This window comes from Buteo buteo, chromosome 6, assembly GCF_964188355.1.
Source record: "Buteo buteo chromosome 6, bButBut1.hap1.1, whole genome shotgun sequence".
NCBI classification, from domain to species: Eukaryota; Metazoa; Chordata; class Aves; order Accipitriformes; family Accipitridae; genus Buteo; species Buteo buteo.
Genome location: NC_134176.1, coordinates 4,904,288 through 4,910,287, shown reverse-complemented (window position 1 = coordinate 4,910,287; position 6,000 = coordinate 4,904,288).

The window sequence follows — 6,000 nt, the reverse complement described above, 5'->3', positions numbered from 1 at the left end:
ACCCTGAAGCTAGATTTTAAAGGATACCAGATGGTATGTTCAATGCATGTGGTAAGCTTTTATATGCTTTTCCCCTATGGCCAATCACTGACTGATCATTTATTTCAAAACCCTCATAAAATAAATCACTTTGAAAATGACGCCGTCTCTAGTTAATAAGTGCTCTTTCTCAAAGCAGAGGCTTGTTGCCATGAAGATAAAATCATAAAACTGGTTCAAAGTGCATTGGGATGGCAAATGCACCCTATTGAGGAGATGAGAGAAACTGGATTGAACTGGAAAGGAAGCATTGCTGTCTGCTTGTTGTGAAATTATGAGCAGGTGAACTGTCATTAAAGACACTTCGACAGTCACTTAGGTACTAACACAAGCGTTTTCTGTGACAAGGAGTGAATTTTTTGGGTACATTTTCTTTCCACAGTGATGGATATGTAAAGCCTTGATCATGTGTCAAGCTACTGTGTGAGTTTCTTTTCAGATTTTGGAGCTAGTGATTATGTCTGGCAGCAGAAGACAGAGCTCTCTTCACTTTTTTCTTGGTCTTTTGTGAATAAGAAGTAGAAAATTCCTCTCCATGTGACACCAGTGAAACCCACCTCATCATCTGTCCTCTCAGAGAGGTGCCCACCTCCTCCCCATCCCCAAAGAGAGAGCCATGGTTCCCCTGAGGGATGCAAACCTTTGTCAGTCCCTTTTCTGTCCTCCCCTTCCCCCTTCTTCCGCATGCCCAATCCCAAACTGTGGATCCTGGTGCGGTGTTGCAATCCTCACAGCCTCTCAATGAGTTTTGTGACATTTGCTGTTTGGCTTACAGCCACGGCTCTGACAGGCAGATGATAATATGAAATTATGGCCCTTCATTCTCTGAAGGATCATGTTTTCAAGTGCCCGCTGCTGTGGAGACAAACTGGAAAATTTCTTTTTTCAAAAGCTCAAAAAGCAAATAAAAGGCCCCCTTACTTTATTTTGCTTTTATTTTGCAATTGGAAATGAAGCTCTTTTTGTGGAGAGGGAGAAGGAGGTGAGGAGTAGCTGGCTTGTGGAGACTTTGGCCTGGCAATGAGGGCAGAGTTGATTTTTCCTGTAGTCCAGACTCTCTGACAGACAGAAACTTGGAGGCGCACACACACACATCCCTGGTGGAGAAACTTAAGAACAGTCACAGTGGGAGAGACCAAAGGTCCAGCTGGCCTCGAGTCCTGCATGACTGTGGGCAATGCCAGATCCTTAGGAAAAGGACAAAGACAAGAAATGTGCAATGATCCCGCCGCCCCCCAAAGCCTCCGAGCCCCTGGCACTCGGCAGCCTGGGGTTCCATCTGCACCAGCAGCAGCTGGAGGCCCACTGAAGGCAACGCTAGCACTGTGTGAAGGTATCGTTCGTGCCATGGGGTGCCTGCTGGTTATCTCCGTGATTGCGTGAGCAACTCCCAGCAGGAAGAATGTGCCCCGGGTTGCTAAATCTCAGTCCCTCAAGTTTTTCATCGCTTCCCTACGATGCCGTTTGTGGCCCTGTCTTTGTGCCTCATTTGATCTTTCTGTGCAAAGCAGTTGGGATCTGTTTGTTCATCGAGGGACGCTTCTGTGCTCAGGCACTTCTGCTCTCTGCCTGGCATGTCACGCTTCCTCTGCAAACCCTCCCAGATCTCCAGTTTTGCTCAGCCACTGACTACACTTCTATATGTGAAATTAATTGTTCAATACCAAGTTGCTAGTGTCTCTACTACAGATGTATATTGATGGTGTAGCCATACTGCTAGGGTCAATGATCCACTGATTGGTGCCAAAGAACACATTTACAGTCAAATGGCTTGTACTAATTCAGGGAATGATGCACAGAAGGATCATTTGAGCTCCTGAAGGATCTGTAAGTCACTGCTATGACAAAAGTGCTACTGAAGGGCGTGTGATGAATTATTGACATGAGTATTCAGTATAAAACACTGTGTGGAAAGCGTTACATCCAGAGGTGATCCAGGGGTGCGTGACAGCGTGGGCCAAGCTACCTTTTCTGCTTTTATGAGGTTTGGTGGAGAGCCTGGCTCCAGGGGACTCTTCTTTTACTCACACATCCAGGAGGTTCATAGCAGCTGAACAGAAGCTGACCGTCTGACCCCAAATCCTCCAGCTGAAGACCAAGTCGATGCTCACCTGTTAATTTCAGTGGTTTTAGGAATCTCTCAGAGTGGGGGTATTTTCCCCCAACATTTCTATGCTGAACTGGGATGGACATTTACCAGGTACCTGGTGCAGCTGAGGGAATTTACTCCATTCCAGGACTAAGGTTTTGTATCTTACCTTTATGCTCCCTGCTCCAGGCAGGGACTTGATGGCTGCAATTGCCTTGTTAGTCTCAGGCTATCCCATCAAAAAAGCACGAATTTCATCCACTGCAACTTTAATACAGTAAAATCTTGTCACATCAGCTAATAGCCATTTGATGCCCTGAGAAAATCTGTGGAAATAACACCCATGTCATTCCTCCTCCTTCTCTTCAGCTTTCAGGCCCTGATTCAGCAAATAGCTTAAGTGCCGTGCTGAAGTGGTGCCTTTTAGTTGCTAATGCCATGCAAAAATGCCCTGAGAATAAAGCAGTTTTCATGACCACTGTTAAAAATCCGCTTCCTTCTTTGGGTCTTATTTTTCCATCAGCCTGCTGGAAGAGTACAGCCGGAAAACAGATTAGCCCAGGAAAGACTTCTTCTCAACTAATAAACATACCGCAAATACACTTCTTAGTCGTATTTTAGGTCAAATGGATTTGTCAAGTCAATAGTCACCCAAGTATGAAGGATTCCTATAAATAAATGAGACTTAAATATTTTTAATATCTGTCTGACAGAGCTCCTTTAAAGTGCAAATGTAGCTGGAATTAACTGAAGTCAAGATCATTTCAAGCAAGAGTCATTAAAAAAAAGAAAAGAAAACAAACATTTGAACTTTTTAACCTTGGGGTGTTTCCAGCCACAGCCCTAGCAATGATAATAAATTCAGAAAATTCCGTGAAAATCTCTGTTCTTTGGACCCTTGAGGCATTTAGCATAATGTTCTCAGTTCCTCTTTTCTCTTATGAAAACAGGAAGAAATTATGCAGGGTAGTAGCTGTTTAAATACTAGAAAGTCTCCCTGGGGAGAATTACAGACATTTCAGTGATAAATTGGAAATGAGATAACGGAAGGTTTGGAATGAGCCTGCTCCAACGTTCATTTCAAAGCTTCCTCGTTTATTTCGGGGCTTTTTGTATGAGGTTTGAGATGAGAAAGTCTCAGCCCCGCTGAGTTTGGGTGACAGGTTTGTCTTTGTGCAGGTTTACCCTGGGGAGATCCCACTGAAGCAAGGCAAAAAAAAAAACCGTTAATCCAGCACTGGATTTTTTTCATGGAAGTCCTACATCCAAACTTCATTCTGAGGCTTCCCAGCAGCCAGGCTGCTCTTCTCCCTGCCAGACCAGAGTCTTATAGCTCCAGGCTGTATGAGCGAGCATTATATGTTATCTCAGCTCTCCCTGCCCGGGGGCAAGCGCTGCTCCTCCCTGTAAATGTTTGTAATATTGTCTGAAGAAACAGATTTCAAATCCCCACTGTAAGCTCTTTCCCCCCCTCCGCCCAGGGGTGAATGCATCCTAATTAATTAGCAGAAATACAGCCATTTAGAAAGAAAAGGAACCGACTATTGTGATAAAGTACATTGCAAAACATGCTGGGCTCCACTCTAACAATATCACAGGGAGCTGAGGACATAATTGCCTTGTTATTTCGTGCTCCCCAGGGCTGTGCTGGAGGCAGTTCAGCAGAATGGGCATTTAAAAACTGCCTCCAGCAAACTCCGCTCCTTGCTGCCGCTGCCTGCTTTCCCAGGTCGTGTCCCCCCCGGCTCGTTGCCTTTGCTCGGCTTGGCAGGAGCTCCTTCTTCTCCTCCTCCTCCTCCTCCTCCTCCTCCTCCTCCATGAAATTCCCGTCCTTTGATTCCCCATCCCACGACTGCTGCCCCGGACTTGGTTAATACCACTGCTGCAGAGCCCACTCCCTTCCACCACTTCTATATTCATATAGTATTTCCCATTCTATGCTTAGACTTGAAATTCGCTGGGACATGGAGCATCTCCTTGTTTTAGTTTTGAGGTTAGCAGTATCGAGCTGCTGTTGCAATACAAATAATGAACATGAATAACACTTCCTCGGTAATATTTCAGCCCAGCATCACAGGGTCCGGGCCGGTTGGTGACCTGAGAAAACCAGTCTTGTTCTGGACTGTGTCACACTCCTTCCTCGGCGCTACTTTAGCTAAACACATTCTGGGAAAACAAAAAGATATGCTGCCAAAATAGCAGAAAGAACCAACTCCCCAAACAGGAGGCCTTCCCCCAGCTTCACTATTTGAACCACCGGTTTAGCGAAGTAACAGGAGGTAAAACCAACAATCATGATGTTATTTAAACTTATGAATAGCTCCTAATCACACAAATTGTTCCTAAGGAACAAGTAGGTAGCAAGGATTGCAGGATCAGACTCCAAAACAGCTATGCTGAAGTGCAGTAAAAAATGAATGGACTCTTTCCTTTCCCTCTCAGCAAAGATTTAATAGCCAGCACCGTAGTTAGGTCTGATACTGCTAGAAATTACTTTTCTTTTAGACAAAGTATATATTACATGCCTGCTAAAATGTATTTTCATAATTAAAAATGAACTGTAATTGGCAAATGAATTAAGAATACTTCTGTGGAGATCTGCTCTCATTCATTCACTGATTTGCAGTCAGTTGTTTGCAATGAATCTCCCTACTGTTAGAAATTAAGACACACTATCAGATTTAGACTGTAAAAGCACCAGCGTAGAGCCGTTTAGCTCCTCATTCAAAATAACTTAATATAGTAATGCTTGTTTTGATTTTGAGACAAGTAAACCACACATTGCTAAACTGAGGCGGCCACTGTCTGAGCTACTCTTCCTTGAGCCTTCACTTGTGGCCACTGTTGGGGATGGGGTACGTGGCCAGATGGACTTTTGGCCCAGCCTGGCATGGCCATTCACGTGTTCTGCTTTTATATAAAACTAGATAAGTCAGTGTAAAAGTCTTATATTAGAGGACAAATACGACAAAGCCGAAGCTGGCAGAGGCAGCGAAAGAAAGAATTTTGGATGCTCGCGACAGTACTCCAGCCAACACGAGGTGGTGGGAGGTGTACATCTTTTTGCTTTACTTCCTACCACTGTGCATTTCAGGTTAAGGTGGACAAGCTACACTTGTGATTTCAGCTGCCACAACATTAAATTTCATTTGCTAATGCCATATGTTGTTTGTGTGATAACAAATGTGCCATTTTTAGCTCATAAAGCATTGAATGAATTTATCTGGAATAATTTCTACCCTAACATGGCCAAACATTTGACAAACAGGTTTCAAAATGTGCTTTCGGGAGTGCTATTTGATTACAGTGTGTGGGTGTCAAAGCAGTTAAGAGTACAATCTGGGGGGAAAAACGACAGGAGATAAAGAGCAGGGGCACAACGCTTGGCTTGGGAAGCCCTTGGAAAGAGGCGACTCCGGTTCCCCGGTTTCCCTGCCTCCCCCTTCCTTCCCTTAAGGTCTTCTCCAAGCTCCCCCATCCCTTTCTCCTCAATAATCCTGCCTGCCTGCAAGCACAATAAAGGAGGGCATCAGATAAAGCAAGGGATTATTTACTTGCGCTTTTGCTATTAAAGGAAGCACAATCTCAAAGTATTCAGTGCATCCCCCTGGCTCAGGGGAAAGAAAGGATCCTTTTATTCCTTGGCTAGTCTTTTGTCTAGCCAATAATCTGCCGCCCACTCAGGTAATTTGTACCAACAGATCGTACCTGTGGTAGCAGAAGATCCTGTCAGGAAGGAATATCTAGCAGAAACCAAGCATTGCTCATGCATGAGAAAGGCTGGCTGGGAAGGGGTGAGAGCTGATTTTTTTTTTGTCTCACTTGGAGGAGAGGAGGACTCAGGAAGAGGCATCTGCTCAAACAGGGAACAT